The following is an 18,145-nucleotide window of genomic DNA, read 5'->3' as shown; positions in this document are numbered from 1 at the left end:
GGGAAGACCTCTGGAAGCATTTCTGACTCCCAGGTCACTGCCTAAAAGTGTGCCCATCATAAGTGATCCTTGGCGCATGCGAAGATGCCTCCTGCCATGCACCTGTCGTTGCAGACTTGCAACAATCACCGTCCACGTCCTTGTCCCAGTGCAGCGTTCAGTTTTCCCTACCCCATTCCTTGGAATGCAAGCGCAAGTATGCAGCCAGCCACCTGTTTTGATCTGCAACATGTACTAAGGAAAGATAGGGGAAAGGTGTCCCTACAGTAAGACTAAGCTGAATCTCTACGATGTAGCGGGCTGCCTGTTCCTAGCGAACAGACCCGCCTTAGTCCTCGGCTAGTCTGAACAAAGACCTATAACATTAAGGGAGGGGTCCCTAAAAGAACTAAGGACTGGAACAAAACTGGGACACCTCCTAAACAGAGAAGTTGTTGCAGAACACAAAAAGACAAACTGACAAAAAGTACTAGAGGTCCCAGAAGGACCAAGCGAACTGACAGAGAAAGGCACCGAAGCACCTGGCTAGAGAGACAGTCAAACACTGAAGTCCAGCACAGCCAGAAGGGCGGAGCTGGAATATAAAGGCAGATGGTCACGTGACCGCAAAACACAAGATGGAAAAAACAAACAGGAGGGTTCTAACAGTACCCCCTCTTTTATGAGGATCCTCCGGATCCTCCAGGCCCAGGCCTATCTGAAACCTCCTGTGGAAAGCTTTAACAAGCCTAGGAGCAGAGACATCATCCGTCCTTACCCAGGAGTTGTCTTCGGGATCGAAACCCTTCCAGGAGACAAGATACTGTAATCTCCCTCTATGCCATCTAGATACGAGAAATTTCATATTCGCCGTCTTCCACCATAGAAGGAACTGTGACAGTGGCGTCCCTATCAGATACATCAGCCTTTTTCAACAAGGAAACATGAAACACAGGATTAATCTTCCAGGAAGTAGGGACATCCAACCTAACAGCAGACGGGTTAACAACCTGAAGCACTTTAAATTGACCAACAAACTTAGGACCCAGTTTTTTAGAGGGAATCCTCAACCGCAGGTTCTTCGAGGACAACCAAACCGTGTCACCCACAGAAAACAAAACCTCCTTACATTTCCTGTCAAAATACTTCTTGGACTTCTTGTTAGCCTCTTGAAGGTTGCAATGTACATTAGTCCAAACTCTCTCCAAATCACCGGAAAAATTCTCCTCCTCCGGCACTGCCGACCCCAATTTGGAGAACGAACCAAAAGACGGATGACTCCCAGTACAACAAAAAAAAGGAGAACACCCAGCAGAGGAGGATATATGATTGTTATGAGCAAATTCTGCGAGAGGCAGAAACTCAGACCACACCTCTTGATTGTCCGCTACAAAACAACGCAAAAACTGTTCAACATCCTGGTTCTTTCTTTCAGTCTATCCATTAGACTCAGGACGATAACCAGGCGAAAATGACAAATGGACTCCCAACCTGTCACAAAAAGCACGCTAAAAGCGAGCCACAAACTGAGGTCCTCTATCAGAAACAATATCCGTGCAAACGCCATGGAGCTTGACAATCTCCTTAACAAACGCCTTATTTAGTGTCTTGGCACAGGGCAACTTAATGAATGGAACCAAATGACACATCGTACTAAAATTGTCCACGACCACCCAGATGGCAGTAAAACCCTTGGACACAGGAAGATCAGTAATAAAATCCATTGTGAGATGCGTCCAAGGCGCACTAGGAACCTCCAGAGGGCAAAGCAACCCCGCAGCAGGAGTATGTGAAGCCTTTGACCTAGCACACACAGAACACTGACGCACCCACTTGATGACTTCCCTCTGCCATCCAGGCCACCAAAAACTGCGACTGATAAGTCTCGTAGTCTCCGAAATTCCTGGATGACCTGCCAACCGAGACTCATGACACTCCACAAACAAATCTCTCCTAAAGGCTCTAGGCACGAACAACCTCCCATGGGGGAGTGTTAGATGGAGCATCATCTTGAGCTTTCAGAATCCCATTCTCCAAAACGGAGTCCAATGCCGCCACCACAACCCCTTTTTGTAAAATGCTCTCCTCCTCCTCGGCACCGACCGTAGGAGAGAAGCTGCGAGATAAAGCATCGGCTTTAACATTCCATTTAACATTTAACCAGGGATATAAGTAACAGAAAAATGAAACCGAGAAAAAAAAAGTGCCCACCCAGCTTGACGGGCATTCAAGCGCTTGGCAGCATCCAGATAGATCAAATTCTTATGATCTGTGAAAACCTGAATAGGAAATCTAGTTCTTTCCAAAAAATGATGCCAATGTTCAAATGCAAGTTTAATAGCCAGAAAGTCCCGATTTCCAACATCATAATTCAGTTCGGTTTCCGAAATTTTTTTCGAAAAGAATGCACAAGGATGTACTCCACTCTTGTTCTCCTGAGACAAAACTGCTCTGACCCCCACCGATGAAGCATCGACCTCGACCAAAAAAGGTTTGGTCTCATCAGGCTGCATAAGGATAGGGGCAGAACTAAACCTCTCTTTGAGATACTCAAACGCTTCAATGGCCTCAGTAGTCCACTCAGGCCGTATTTACACCTTTCCTGGTGAGATCGGTTAGAGGTTTAACAATTACAGAAAAATTCTTAATGAATTTCCTTTAATAATTGGCAAAACCCAAAAATCTCTGTATAGATTTCAAACCAATAGGCCTAGGCCATTCCTGCACAGCCTGAACCTTCACAGGGTCCATCTCAAAGCTCTCGCTGGAAACAATGTAGGCCAAAAAACTAATTATCTGCACAGCGAACTCACATTTCTCCAGCTTAGCAAAGAGTGAATTATCACTCAATTTCTGCAAAACTTAACGTACACTCTGCCAATGAGACTCTAGATCTGGTGAGTAAATCAAAATGTCATCCAAATACACAACCACATTCTTACCAATCAAAGGTCTCAGGATGTCATTAATAAGGTTCTGAAAAATTGCAGGTGCATTAGTAAGACCAAAAAGCATCACCAGATTCTCAAAATGACCTACCGGAGGGTTAAAAGCAGTTTTCCATTCATCACCCTCCTTCACTCGTAACAAATTGTATGTCCCCCGGAGATCAATTTTAGAGAACCACTTGGCCCCCACTAACTGGTTAAACAAGTCAGGAATTAACGGCAATGGGTAGGAATTGCGTTTGGTAATCTTATTAATTTCACGAAAAGCCAGACATGGACGTAAACCCCCGTCCTTTTTTTAAACAAAGAAAAATCCAACTGCCACAGGCGACTTAGAAGGTTTAATGTGACCAGCAGCCAGGCTAGTCTGTATGTATTCCTCCAAGGCCTTTCTTTCAGGGATAGTCAGATTAAACTAGCGACTCTTGAGAAGAGTAGCTCCCGGAACAAACTCAATGGCGCAGTCATAATCCCTATGAGGAGGTAAAACTTGCGACTCCTTCTCCAAAAAAACCTTCCAAAAATCTTGAATAGGTACAGGTAATTCCCCTTTTTCCACAGCCGCAATGCGACCATTACAACATTTATCATAGCACTTCGGACTCCAAGACTTAATCACATTAGTAGACCAGTCCAGTAAAGGATTGTGCAGTTTTAACCAAGACAATCCTAGAACAACCGGAGAGGGTAAATTATCTAAAACAACCAAGTCCAAAATTTCTTGGTGAACTCCATTGATAGTGAGGGGAAATGCAGCAACCTTGTGAGTATTACATTTCAAGGGAGTGTTATCAATAGCAATCACAGAAATAGGTGATGACAAAGGTTTGGATTTCAATTTAAGGTTTTCCAAAAACCCTTTATCAATCAAATTAATTGTTGAACCACAATCCACAAATACCTGAAATTCTATCAAATCTCCCTGCAAAGTAGTATTCCCAAAAAGAAATACTCCTGCAGAGCGTAAACAAGCTATACGGGCGTAACTGACCTTTTTTTTTTTCTTTACTTAAACGACGCTCACAATACTTAATCAAATGGTCAGCTTTACCACAATAAAGACACAATCCCTCGGCGAACCTCCGGTCTCTTTCCTGAGAGCGGAGTGACATCGCCCCACCTCCATCGGTTCTCCGCCGTCTGAGCAGATTTTCTGGGAACTAGGAACTGACATTACAGGAGTCTTTACCTCATTAAGCCTGCACCTCAGTCTCCTATCCACAGGAACAGCTAACTGCATGGCATCCTGCAGAGTCTCAGGTGCAGGGAATGCTATTAGCAGATCCTTAACCCTTTCACTCAGACCAGCAAGAAATAAACATCTCAGCGCAGGATCATTCCATTTAACTTCTGAGGCCCATCTCCTGAAGTGTGTGCAATAATTTTCAACATCACCTGACCCCTGATTCAAACGCCTGAGTTCTGCTTCAACAGATGAGATTCGATCAGGATCGTTATATAATAACCCCATAGCAGAAAAAAATTCTTCAACAGACCTTAAACATGGATCATTAGGTTGGAGACAAAAGGCCCACCCCTGTGGTTCATTGCGCAAAAGTGACATAATAAATCCAATGCGCTGTGATTCATTCCCAGAGGACCTTGGTCTCAAACGAAAATATAACAAACAAGCATTTTTAAAGGAAAAAAATCTTGCTGTTTACCATAAAAAACATCAGGCAGTCCTACCTTTGGTTCGACAAAATGCGCTCCAGAACAGCTACTCACGTGTTGCTGAAGCTCGGCCACCTCCAGAGACAATCTCTGCAGACGTTGAGCCAAATCCTGGACGGAAACCAAACTGATCCCCGAATATCTTTCCTTTTAGTTTTTTTTGGGCTGGACTTACTGTTATGATCTGCAACATGTACTAAGGAAAGATAGGGGAAAGCTGTCCCTACAGTAAGACTAAGCTGAATCCCTACAATGTAGCGGGCTGCCTGTTCCTAGCGAACAGACCCGCCTTAGTCCTCGGCTAGTCTGAACGAAAATCTATAGCATTAAGGGAGGGGTCCCTAAAAGAACTAAGGACTGGAACAAAAATAGGACACCTCCTAAACAGAGAAGTTGTTGCAGAACACAAAAAGACAAACTGACAAAAAGTACTAGAGGTCCCAGAAGGACCAAGCGAACTGACAGAGAAAGGCACCGAAGCACCTGGCTAGGGAGACAGTCAAACACTGAAGTCCAGCACAGCCAGAAGGGCGGAGCTGGAATATAAAGGCAGATGGTCACGTGACCGCAAAGCACAAGATGGAAAAAACAAACTGGAGGGTTCTAACACCACCCACCCACAGGCTGCAATACTATACAATTTTTAACAGCTGCTTGCACTTGAAATGTGGCCTTTTAGGCTCGTGGGGGCGGTAGCTTTTCATAACCTCATGCCGGCGGCGGCCAGGTGTCCATACTCGGTTCTCAGCCACCACTGTTTCTCCCGGTGTCGTCTCTGCCTTCCACAAGCACGGGTCCCGCAACATTACCCGTGCCCTCCCCAGTTCACTTACTGGGAAGGACCGCCTAACCACAAACACGTAGACAGGTGAATGTGGCCAGGGATGGTACGGAGCCAGTCCACAGCTTTTTTTGCTGAGAGTTGTATTTAGCTTGGTGAAAGGACTGGCATAGAGGGAAACCGTATGTACTCTGGGTGTCATTTCTCCGTCACCATGTTCCGCCCATTGTCACACACGACCATGCGTGGCTGTATGTTCAGCGGTGAGAGCCACAGATCAGGCTGCTGTGTTACAGCTTTCAACAACTCTGCAGCGCTGGGCGGTATGTCAATTAAGCATTAAGCATGTTATCTTCAGCACAGCCTGTTGCCGCTTGGCCAAGGCAGTACTGCAGTGCTGTCAGCTTGTGACTGATGTGGTCATTTCGGAGTTGGAGGAGGAGGTGCAGGAGCTGAACAATGTGATTACATTGAGGTTAAATTGGTGACGCTGTTTTTTATACTAAAGAAAGATCCTATTGTTTTGTTTTTTTTACGTTATCTTTTATGACAAATGCATTCACCGGGAAATGTCATTTTAACATTTTACAACCTTATCTGGCAATGTGGTGTGTGACACATCATCAGGCACATCCTGTTTTATTTATGATGGAGGGACTCTGAAAGTCATAAAGCTTATTTTTATAGGGCTATCAGACGGCCCTTACTATTCTTAAAAGGCCAGCAGTCGGCCCTCGCTATTGTTAGAAAGCCATCAGCCGGCTATGCTTTGTTGTTCCCATTATTAACAAGTGGGTCTACTATACTGTTATTGCGTATCCAGTGACTGCAAGGGCTGCCAAAAATTTGGACGCAACCCAATACCCCTTTGAAGAGACATAGAGGAGGGTCTCAGTAAAAAAAATGTTCCCATTATAAAGGAGCGGGTCTCCTATAGTGGTAATGCCCATGCTGTGACTGCAAGAGCTGCCAAAATTTGGGAAAAACCCCACTAAGAATTTAAAGACACATAGAGCAGGGCCACAGTAACGACAAATTCCCATTAGAAAGGAGAGAGTCTGCTATAGAGTTATAGGGTATGCAGTGAGTCCAACGGCTGACCAGTTTTAGGAAAAACTCCACTAAGAATTTAAAGACATATAGATGCAGGGTCACAGTAACAAGTACGACATGTTCCCATTAGAAAGGAGAGGGTCTGCTATACAGTTAATGGGTATGCAGTGAGTCCAAAGGCTGACCAATTTTAGGAAAAACCCCACTAAGAATTTAAAGACACATAGAGCAGGGTCACAGTAACGACAAATTCCCATTAGAAAGGAGAGAGTCTGCTATACAGTTATAGGGTATGCAGTGAGTCCAACGGCTGAACAATTTTAGGAAAAGCCCCACTAAAAATTTAAAGACACGTAGAGCAGGGCCACAGTAACGACAAATTCCCATTAGAAAGGAGAGAGTCTGCTATACAGTTATAGGGTATGCAGTGAGTCCAACGGCTGACCAATTTTAGGAAAAACCCCACTAAGAATTTAAAGACACATAGAGCATTGCCACATTAACGACAAATTCCCATTAGAAAGGAGAGAGTCTGCTATACAGTTATAGGGTATGCAGTGAGTCCAACGGCTGAACAATTTTAGGAAAAGCCCCACTAAGAATTTAAAGACACATAGAGCAGGGCCACAGTAACGACAAATTCCCATTAGAAAGGAGAGAGTCTGCTATACAGTTATAGGGTATGCAGTGAGTCCAACGGCTGACCAATTTTAGGAAAAACCCCACTAAGAATTTAAAGACACATAGAGCATTGCCACAGTAATGACAAATTCCCATTAGAAAGGAGAGAGTCTCCCATAGTGTTGTCCTATGCAGTGAATGCAAGGGCTGCCAAAAATTTGGAGGCACTTCAATGCCCTTTGGAAGAGACGTGGAGGAGGGCCTCATAAAAAAATGTTCCCATTAGAAAGGAGCGGGCCTCTTATACTTGTAATGCCCATGCACAAGTGTATGGGCTGACAAACATTTACCCCTGGGGGGTATACATGAACATACTGAATAAAAAGTTTTTTTTTACGGGCATCATAAACACCCTTTAAAAAAATGATGTGGGTGTTGCATCACGGACCACGTTCACCCTGGTGATATGGTGGTGGAGGATAAGGAGATGGAGGAGGACAAGAGCAAATAGCCAAAATCAGGAAGCGTATACCCATGTCTGGGTGTGAAAAGGTGCATGGGAATACACCTCCCAAGAAAAGACACTGGATTTGAGTTTATGTTACGCTGCTATCATTTGGTGGTGTTGAGAAGTCGGGCCCAATCCAGCCCTTGTTCATTTTTATAAGAGTCAGCCTGTCAGCATTTTCAGTTGACAGGCGGATGCGCTTATCAGTTATAATTCCACCAGCGGCATTAAAAACTCTCTCTGATAAAAGGCTGGCGGCAGGGCAGGCCAGGACCTCCAAGGCATAGAGAGCCAGTTCATTCCACATATCCAGCTTGGAAACCCAATAATTATAAGGCACAGAGGAATCATGGAGGACGTTGGTACGGTCGGCATGGTACTCCCTCAGCATCTTCCAAAACTTTGCACTACTTGTGAGAGTACCCCACGCCTCAGGGCCTGTGCGATGGGAGGGTCTGAGAAAACTCTCCCAGAACTTTGACAGTGTTCCCCTGCCTCTGCTGGATTGGATTTGTATCTCTCTCGCCTGTACTCCTTGGTTGTCCAACGAAGTGTACCCTCTGCCGCCAGCGTTTTCAGATGTGATTTTTTTTTAATAGTTCTGCAACAAGGGCCTTCTGGTACAGCTCCATTTTTGTAGACCTGTCTGCCTCAGGAATAAGAGATATAAAGTTCTCCTTGTAGCGTGGGTGTAGAAGTGTCACCAACCAGTAATGACTGTCACCCAAAATTTTGAGAACACGAGGGTCATGGGAAAGGCAGCGTAACATAAACTCAGCCATGCATGCCAGACTACTAACAGGCAAGACTTCCTTGTCCTCACCAAGAGGATGACTGACCATGCTCTCCTCCTCTCTGTCCTCTGGCCATCCACGCTGAACAGACGGTATGACAGCTGTGCAGGTAGTCCCGTCTATAGTGCATGAAGCTAGCTCCTGTCCTTCCTCCTCCTCCTCCTCTTCCTCATCGTCACCCAATCCACGTTGGGATGAGATGAGGATTGGCTGTGTGTAATCACCCTGTATGGTGCCTTGCTCCATCTCATCGTGCTCCGCCTGCAATGCATCCTCTTTGATTGTGAGCAGAGAGCGGTTCAGAAGACAGAGAAGCGGGATGGTGACGCTAATTATGGCGTAATCGCCGCCCACAATCTTGCTGGAGTCCTCAAAGTTTTGGAGGATGGTACATATGTCTGACATCCATGTCCACTCCTGAGGTCTTATGTGTGGAGTCTGAACTGAATACCGACGGCCTTGTTGATGCTGGTACTCAACAACTGCCCTCTTCTGCTCACAAATCCTTCCCAACATCTGCAGTGTAGAGTTCCAATGCATGGGGACATCACACACCAGTCTGTGAGCCGGAAGCTGCAAACGCTGCTGAAACATGGCAAGGGCGGCGGAAGCTGTAGCTGACTTTCTAAAATGGGCACACAGGTGGCCTACTTTAACAAGCAGATCCGGCAGCTCCGGGTAGGATTTGAGAAACCGCTGAAACACGAGGTTAAGCACATGGGCCAGGCATGGTACGTGTGTGAGCTCGCCTCGCTTCAGAGCCGCCACCAGGTTCTGGCCATTGTCACACATGACCATGCCTGGCTGTAGGTTCAGCAGTGCGATCCACAGACCTGCCTGCTCTTTCAGAGCTGTCCACAACTCTTCAGCATTGTGCGGTTTTTCACCTAAGCATATTAGCTTCAGCACAGCCTGTTGCCGCTTGGCCGAGGCAGTGCTGCAGTGCTTCAAGCTTGTGACTGATGTGGTCATTTCGGAGATGGAGGCTGAAGAGGAGGAGGAGGATGAGGTGCAGGAGCTGTAGACCGTGGGGGCAACCCTGATTGACCTAGGGCCCGCAATCCATGGCATCGAGAGGACGTGTTCCGTCCCAAGGTCCGACTGGGTCCCGGCTTCCACTATGTTAACCCAGTGTGCCATCAGCGAGATGTACCGTCCCTGTCCACAAACACTTGTCCACGTGTTCGTGGTTAGGTGGACTTTCCCATCAGGTTGCGGAATGCTTCCATCTCCACGAGCCTAAAAGGCAACATTTCAAGCGCAAGCAGTCGTGAAATGTGAGAATTTAGTAGTGTGGCCTGTGGGGCGTTGGCTGCACATTTGCGCTTGCGTTCCAAGGACTGGGGTATGGACAACTGAACGCTGCGCTGGGACAAGGACATGGACCTGCTTCCTGATCCTGCTACTTGAGAGTTCGCAATGACAGGTGCAGGGCAGGAGGCATCTTGGCATGCTCCATGGACAGGGGATTGGCTTGCATGCACAACAGCGGAAGAAGCAATGGTGCCACCTGCAGACACTGTTCCTGGACTCTGGGGTTCGGCCCACAAAGTTGGGTGTTTTGTTGCCATGTGCCTGATCATGCTGGTGATTGTCAGGCTGGTCGTTTTGCCACCCCTGCTGATGCTGGCCTGGCAGGTGGTGCAAATGGCATTGTTGGGGTTAAAGGCAGAGTCTTTAAAAAACAACCAGTCTCAGTAAGACCTAATAGTTGTACTGGCACTTTCCTACGTGTTGGTGTTACGGGGAACGGTTGCCTGCCTTCTGTCTGCGGCCACCACATTACTTCTTCCTGCCTGTTGGGGTGCTCTGACTCCGTCCCCCTGTGTGCTGCTGTCCTCGCTCTGCATGTCCTCCTGCCAGTTTGGGTCAGTTACTATATCATCCACCACCTCGTCTTCCACTTCCGCACCCTGGTCCTCCTCCTGACTTTCTGGCAATTGTGTCTCATCATCATCCACCTCTTGTCACACTTTCCCACCGTCGCCTTCGTGTGACCGTGGCTGCTCAAATATTTGGGCATCGCTACACGCGATCTCCTCTTGCCCCGCTTCAAGTGGACCGGACGAGAGGCCCGAATCTATAAATGGAAAAGTGAACAGCTCTTCAGAGTGTCCAAGTGTGGGATCAGTTGTCTCTGGACACTCGGTATGGTGGGAGGAAGGAGGATCAGGGTGAGGAATATGCGGTCCAGACTCACGGCTACTGAGACTTGACCGTGTGGAAGACAGGGTGGTGGTGGTGGCTAAGTGACTGGAAGCATTATCCGCTATCCAACCAACAACCTTTTGACACTGCTCTAGGTTCAATAGTGGTGTGCTGCGGTCCCCTAGAAATTGGGACAGGAAGGTCAGGCGAGAAGATGTGGGTGGTTGTTGTGGCACAATTTCAGCTTGCCCACGGCCTTGTCCTCGGCCTCTGCATGCACCATTACCATCACATCCAGTTCCCTGTCCCTTGCCACGTGCCTTGCCCATTTTAAATGGAGGACAGTATCTTCCACGCTCACTACAAATGACTGAGTTTGGAGCAAACTTATATGTGATCCGTGTGACGGAGAAAATAGAGTTTTAATTACCTGGCCTGTAGGTAAGTAGTTTGAACAGCAAACTGCTGTGAATTGCTTCACTGACACACTGAAAGAAATTTTTAATGGAGGCCAGAAATGGCAGGATTTTCTGACAACGTATATGTGATCCGTGTGACGGAGAAAAGAGAGTTTTGAATACCTGGCCTGTAGGTAACTAGTTTGAACAGCAAACTGCTGTGGATTGCTTCAATGACACACTAAAGGAAATTTTTAATGGAGGCAAGAAATGGCAGTATTTTCTGACAACGTATATGTGATCTGTTTGACGGAGAAAACACAGTTTTAAATAGCTGGATTTCTAGCGCTGTAATATGGAAAGGACCTGGCTGTATTCTGCAGTGCCAACAAGCAAATGGCGCAGAAAAACGGTGTTCTCTGAATTGCTTTTTAAGCAAATAATGAGGATTAAGATCCAAAGAAAAGTATTCCTAGCCCCTGAGACCTGGGAATTTGGAATGGAGCCTCTTGAGCCTCTAGCACTGCTGTCTGCTATATACCCTGCCTGCCTATATACATTGCTTGCCTAATATCTCTGCAGATGGATTAGTTAGTCCTCAAAAGGACTGTTTGTTAAGATGGATATGTGTAATGTACGTTTTTTCTCCCTACACTACCTAATACACAAGCAAATCTCTCCCTGACGCAGTAGCACCTCTCCCTACACTGTCTAATTCCTGAGTGACTGTGACGAACATGGCGGCGCCAGGTCTGATGTAGACCTGATGATGCTGTGCGGCCAGCCAATCTCTGTAATGCCACAACCAACATGGCTACGGTGTTACAGTGAGTGGCAGGCAATCCTTGCATGTCGATTGGCGCTCTAAAGAGCGCCAAACATGCAGGGAGGGGACCCGAGCTCCCGCCGAGCAACCCCGGAAATAATCGGCGAGCGCCAAGCATCTTGGGTAGTGAGATGCTCGGGCGAGCACCGAGCAGTAGCGAGCATGCTTTCTCATCACTAGTGAAAAGTAGTCACTGTGCGGTTTGGTATCGGTATGTACCACACTGAACATGAACCAAGAAAAGCTAAGGAAAAAGTTGTGTTAGGAGATTAGAAAAAAATTATACTCAAACATGTTAAAGGTAAAGGGTTTAAGAAAATTGATGACAAACTGAATAAATGGATAATATGAATGGTAACTAAAGAGCCCAGAGCAACTTCCAAAGAGATTACAGGTGAACTCCAAGGTCAAGGTACATCAGTGTCAGATCGCACATCCATCGCTGTCTTGTCCAAAGTGAACTTCAAGGAAGACGACCAAGTAGGAAACCACTGTTGAAAGCAAATCATAAAAAATCAAGACTGGAATTTGCCAAAATGCATATTGACAAGCCACAAAGTTTCTAGGAGAATGTCCTCTGGATACATCTTCTTGGGGCCCTGCAAACGCATACGCCTGAATCCTGTTTTGTGCTGGGAGTTGAATGGAAGTCCCGACGGGATCACTCAACATAGGAAAAAAATGGTATTTGAACCAAACCTTTTTCCTGTGACCATTGTGAGTTTTTCTCACTTTAACAGAAGGGTGCTAACAATTTTGTCCACATCTATATGTATTTAAAACAGTAAAATATTGCAAACATAATGATAAATGTCCCCCTTTGTGTGCACCATTGTTCCCCAACTTCAGTCCTTGAGCCACCAACAGATCATGTTTTCAGGATTTCCTTTAGTATTGCACAGGTGATCGAATTATTATCAAGGCCTTTAGGAATTTCCACAGGTTCTCACACCTGTGCAATACTAAGAAAATCCTGAAAACATCTGTTCAAGGCCATTAGGACGGGGTTTGGGAAACATTGCTTTAAAGCGAATCTGTCCGAAAGATCAACCCCCTAAAACATTTATATGGGCAAGTAGGTCAGTGAAAGATGTGAAAGTGAATGTCAGTGCAAGAAACATTGGTACCTTTACATCACATATCCATTGTCTGTACTTGTAAAGCTGCACAATTTTCGCAATATGTACTGTATATGAAACGTTAAGTGCTTTGTCCCACCCAAATAACGTAACAGAACTCGGCCTTTTGAGGTTCTTTCCATTTTTAGCACCTCCCTCTCTATTGAGTGTTAGCTCAATATGTCCATGACATCAGGCACGGTCAGTAAATATAATGCATGTGTAGATCACGGCTCTCCTTACTTCTGCACACTAAAATGTAGTGCTAAGGGCAGCATTGGCTTCAGCATTCCACTGCGTATGCACCGTCCTACCACACTGAACGCACGGATACACCAAAAGCAAAACCTGCTGTTCAGCGTGGTGCTCATTTTGTACCATCATGTTCTATATTATAAAGGTGTTCTGCAGAAGCATTTTCCTAAGCGTGCAGAAGGTGCCTTATGGGGACATCATACATCAGGACATCAATTACCTATGGATCCAGAGGGACTCTGTGTGCCACCATTCAGTGTCTGTGCACATGGTACATAGTTTGAAATCACTGCTTCCAAAATATTTCTCATCTACTTACTTAGGTATAGGTAAGCAGTGCCTACATACCACTGGTCATCTCTGTTAATCATCACTTTCCTCAGAATGCATAATTTATACCCATATATTTTTAGAGGTAAATGTAATTTGCATTGAAATGTATTTGAAAGCTATGATACAGAGTACTCATCAGGACCGGACTGGAACTGAAATTCAGCCGTGGAATTTGCTGCGGATGCTGCCCCTCCCCTATCCCTTTTGGGATGGAGGTCTCTATTACAAATATTAACCTATTACAAATATTACTCTACCTGGAGGAAATTAAAATTTACTACAATACCAATATTACTAATAATACTGCATGTATAAGAATAAATAATATCACTAAGCCATAAGTACATAATAGCAATACTGATCATTCAAAGGATTGTACAGGGCAGCCTGTTGAATGTTCACAATGTTTGATATACATACCATTAGGATTCGGTTCTGCTTGCCGTTTCTACCAAACATTACGTCACTGCAAGTATGTGATTTGCATACTTTAAGAGCAAGTTACATACATTAAAAGTCTGAGTTGCTTCGCTCCTTGTTCTATTGAGTAAAGCAGCTGAGATTCTAGTCACTACATGACTGCAAGCATGCAAACCGCGCATAGTTGCGATCATGTGACAACTGCTGAAACTAGCAAGCTTAGCCGAATCCTAACAGTGTGTACAATGCTAGTAACATTTACTCAGGGGTGTACAACCCTTTTACCAATCATGAATGTACCAAGATATTAGCAGCAATATTGCAATATAATAGACAAATATGATAATACCACATATTACAAGCATATATAGTAGTGATAATACCACCATACTGATCATTAACCAAAACCACTGTAATAAGGCTGATATTACAGCCACACAGTGATTATATAATGGTGGTATCAGTTCTACACCAGTTCTCTGCAGACTATATACAGTACTGTATATGTGTATACTGTTCAGGTTCTCACCAGTGTTTTCTCGCTGATCGCAGTAATTCATTTTCCCTTTTCTTTTTAATTTGGCCCAGACCACCATGGCCACTTCTCTCATTCATAACTTGTCCCTGCAAAATGTAAGCATGCTTATTTTCCCTTCTTATTATAATGCCTCCCATTTGGCCTCCTAATAAGAATCCACCAAAAGAATCAAAATAAACTAATGCCAAGGTTTTGCTAGGATTTTAATAAATATGGGACCCCAGCTCCGAAGTATATAGCTTGCTATATACAGTTTGATGGCTCCCTATACAGTATGATGGCCTCTCAGCTCCGTAGATACAGCATGATGGCCCCACAACTCCCTATAGACAGAATGATGTTCCTCCAGCTCCCTACATAAAGTATGATGGCCATATACAATACAGACCAAAAGTTTGGACACGCCTTCTCATTTAAAGATTTTTCTGTATTTTCATGACTATGAAAATTGTACATTCACACTGAAGGCATCAAAACTATGAATTAACACATGTGAAATTATATACTTAACAAAAAAGTGTGAAACAACTGAAAATATGTCTTATATTCTAGGTTCTTCAAAGTAGCCACCTTTTGCTTTGATGACTGCTTTGCACACTCTTGGCATTCTCTTGGTGAGCTTCAAGAAGTAATCACCAGAAATGATCTTCCAACAATCTTGAAGGAGTTCTCAGAGATGCTTACCTTCTTGATCAAATAGCCCTTACACAGCCTGGAGGTGTGTTTGGGGTCATTGTCCTGTTGAAAAATAAATGATGGTCCAACTAAACGCAAACCGGATGGAATAGAATGCCGCTGCAAGATGCTGTGGTAGCCATGCTGGTTCAGTATGCCTTCAATTTTGAATAAATCCCCAACAGTGTCACCAGCAAAGCACCCCCACACCATCACACTTCCTCCTCCATGCTTCATGGGAACCAGGCATGTAGAGTCCATCCGTTCACCTTTTCTGCGTCGCACAAAGACACGGTGGTTGTAACCGAAGATCTCAAATTTGGACTCATCAGACCAAAGCACAGATTTCCACTGGTCTAATGTCCATTCCTTGTGTTCTTTAGCCCAAACAAGTCTCTTCTGCTTGTTGCCTGTCCTTAGCAGTGGTTTCCTAGCAGCTATTTTATCATGAAGGCCTGTTGCACAAAGTCTCCTCTTAACAGTTGTTGTAGAGATGTGTCTGCTGCTAGAACTCTGTGTGGCATTGACCTGGTCTCTAATCTGAGCTGCTGTTAACCTGCGATTTCTGAGGCTGGTGACTCGGATAAGCTTATCCTCAGAAGCAGAGGTGACTCTTGGTCTTCCTTTCCTGGGGCGGTCCTCATGTGAGCCAGTTTCTTTGTAGCGCTTGATGGTTTTTGCAACTGCACTTGTGGACACTTTCAAAGTTTTCCCAATTTTTCGCACTGACTGACGTTCATTTCTTAAAGTAATGATGGCCACTCATTTTTCTTTACTTAGCTGCTTTTTTCTTGCCATAATACAAATTCTAACAGTCTATTCAGTAGGACTATCAGCTGTGTATCCACCAGACTTCTGCACAGCACAACTGATGGTCCCAACCCCATTTATAAGGCAAGAAATCCCACTTATTAAACCTGACAGGGCACACCTGTGAAGTGAAAACCATTTCCGGTGACAACCTCTTGAAGCTCATCAAGAGAATGCCAAGAGTGTGCAAAGCAGTCATGAAAGCAAAAGGTGGCTACTTTGAAGAACCTAGAATATAAGACATATTTTCAGTTGTTTCACACTTTTTTGTTAAGTATATAATTCCACATGTGTTAATTCATAGTTTTGATGCCTTCAGTGTGAATGTACAATTTTCAAAGTCATGAAAATACAGAAAAATCTTTAAATAAGGTGTGTCCAAACTTTTGGTCTCTACGGTAGCTCCCCTGTACACGGTATGATAGCCATCACAGCCTTCATACACAGTAAGATAGCCATTGCAGCCACTCATACACAGTATGATGCACCTCAGCTCCTTATACACAGTATGATTCCCCACAGTTCTCAATATAAACATTATGATGACCTGAAAGCTCCTCCATGGATCCCTATATACAGTATGATTGCCTCCACAGCTCCCTATACAGTATGGTGGCCCCACAGCTCAAATATATATAATATACAGTATGATGGCCCAACAGCTCCTTATATACAGTGTAATGGCTCCACAGCTAAATACATACAGTAGGATAGCCCACAGCTCCCTTCTACAAAGTATGATGACCATTTCAGCTCCAAATAGACAGCATGATGGTCCCACACCCCCCATAAACAGTATGATGGACACCACAGCCCCCTATATACAGTATAATGTCCCACAGCTTCCTATATACAGTATGACATCCCCACAGATCCCATATATACAGAATGATATCTTAACACCTCTTTTTATTCAGTATGATGCCTCCAAAATTCCCTATATACAGTATAATGAACCCCAGAGCTCCTTATTTACGGTATGATTGCCCCACAGTCCTCAATACACAGTATGAATGCCACCACAGCTTCCTATACACAGTATGATGGTCCCACAGCCCCCCTTGACATAGTATGATGACCCAAAACTTTCTGTGTAAAGTATAAAATAGGATGGCCCAACAGCCCCCCTAAATACAGTATGATGGCCCCACAGGCCTCTATACACAGTATGATGCCCCCACAGCTCCCTTTAACCCCTTTATGACCTTGGATGTATAGGTACGTCCAAGGTTGTCTCCCTGCATTTGACGCAGGCTTCGGTGATTAGCCCACATGTTTCCCTGCACATAATAGCTGATCTGATCAGCTGTCATGTGCCTCTAACAGCCGTGGGTGGATCCGCTATCCACCCGCAGCTGTTATCAAGTTAAATGCCGCTTTCAATCTCTGACAGCGGCGTTTAACATGTGCTAACCGGAAACGCGTCACAAGACACGCCCATCGGCACCCCTATCACGTAATCGCGGGGCGCCAATGGGTTGTCATGACAGCCGAGGGTCTGCAGAAGACCCTGTGCCTATCAATGTAAAACTCCTATGAACGCCGGCGCGTGGCCTGCGTTCATAGGAAATCATGATTTCTGCTACACATAGCAGGGCTGAAGATCGCAGCTTCAAGTCTCCTAAGGGGACTATTGAAGCAAATAAAAAGCATAAAAAAAAAGTTTTAAAAAATACAGTTTATAAAAAAAAACATAAGGTCAAATCACCCCCCTTTTGCCCCATTCTAAATAAAACAATAATAAAAAAAAATAATACACTTTTGGTATCGCTGCGTTCAGAAATGTCCAATGTATCAAAATATAAATTACATTAATCCGATCTGTAAACGATGTAACGAGAAAAAGATCAAAATGCCAGAATTACGTTTTTTTGGTCTTCGCAATATTGCAATAAAATGCAATAACAAGGGATCAAAACATTATATCTGCCCCAAAATGGTATCAATAAAAACATCAGCTCAGCGTGCATAAAATAAGCCCTCATTCAGCCCCAGATCTCATAAAAATGAAGACTCGGAAAATGGCACCATTTTTTTTCTTACAAATTTTGGATTTTTTTTCACCACAAAAAATAACTTGTGTCGTCTCTGCGTACTCATAATGGCCTGGAGAATCATAATGGCCGGTCAGTTTTAGCATTTAGTGAACATGGTAAATAAAAAAAACAATTGTGGAATTGCACTTTTTTTGCAATTTTAAAGCACTTGAGATTTTTTCCCCGTTTTCCAATACACTATGTGGTAAAATCTGTAGCATCGGCATCTC

This window comes from Phyllobates terribilis, unplaced genomic scaffold, assembly GCF_046119375.1.
Source record: "Phyllobates terribilis strain yellow unplaced genomic scaffold, ASM4611937v1 Scaffold_1__5_contigs__length_1240528914, whole genome shotgun sequence".
In the NCBI taxonomy this organism is placed as follows: Eukaryota; Metazoa; Chordata; class Amphibia; order Anura; family Dendrobatidae; genus Phyllobates; species Phyllobates terribilis.
The sequence above is the reverse complement of the archived record's forward strand: the minus strand, read 5'-3'. Positions refer to the sequence as shown.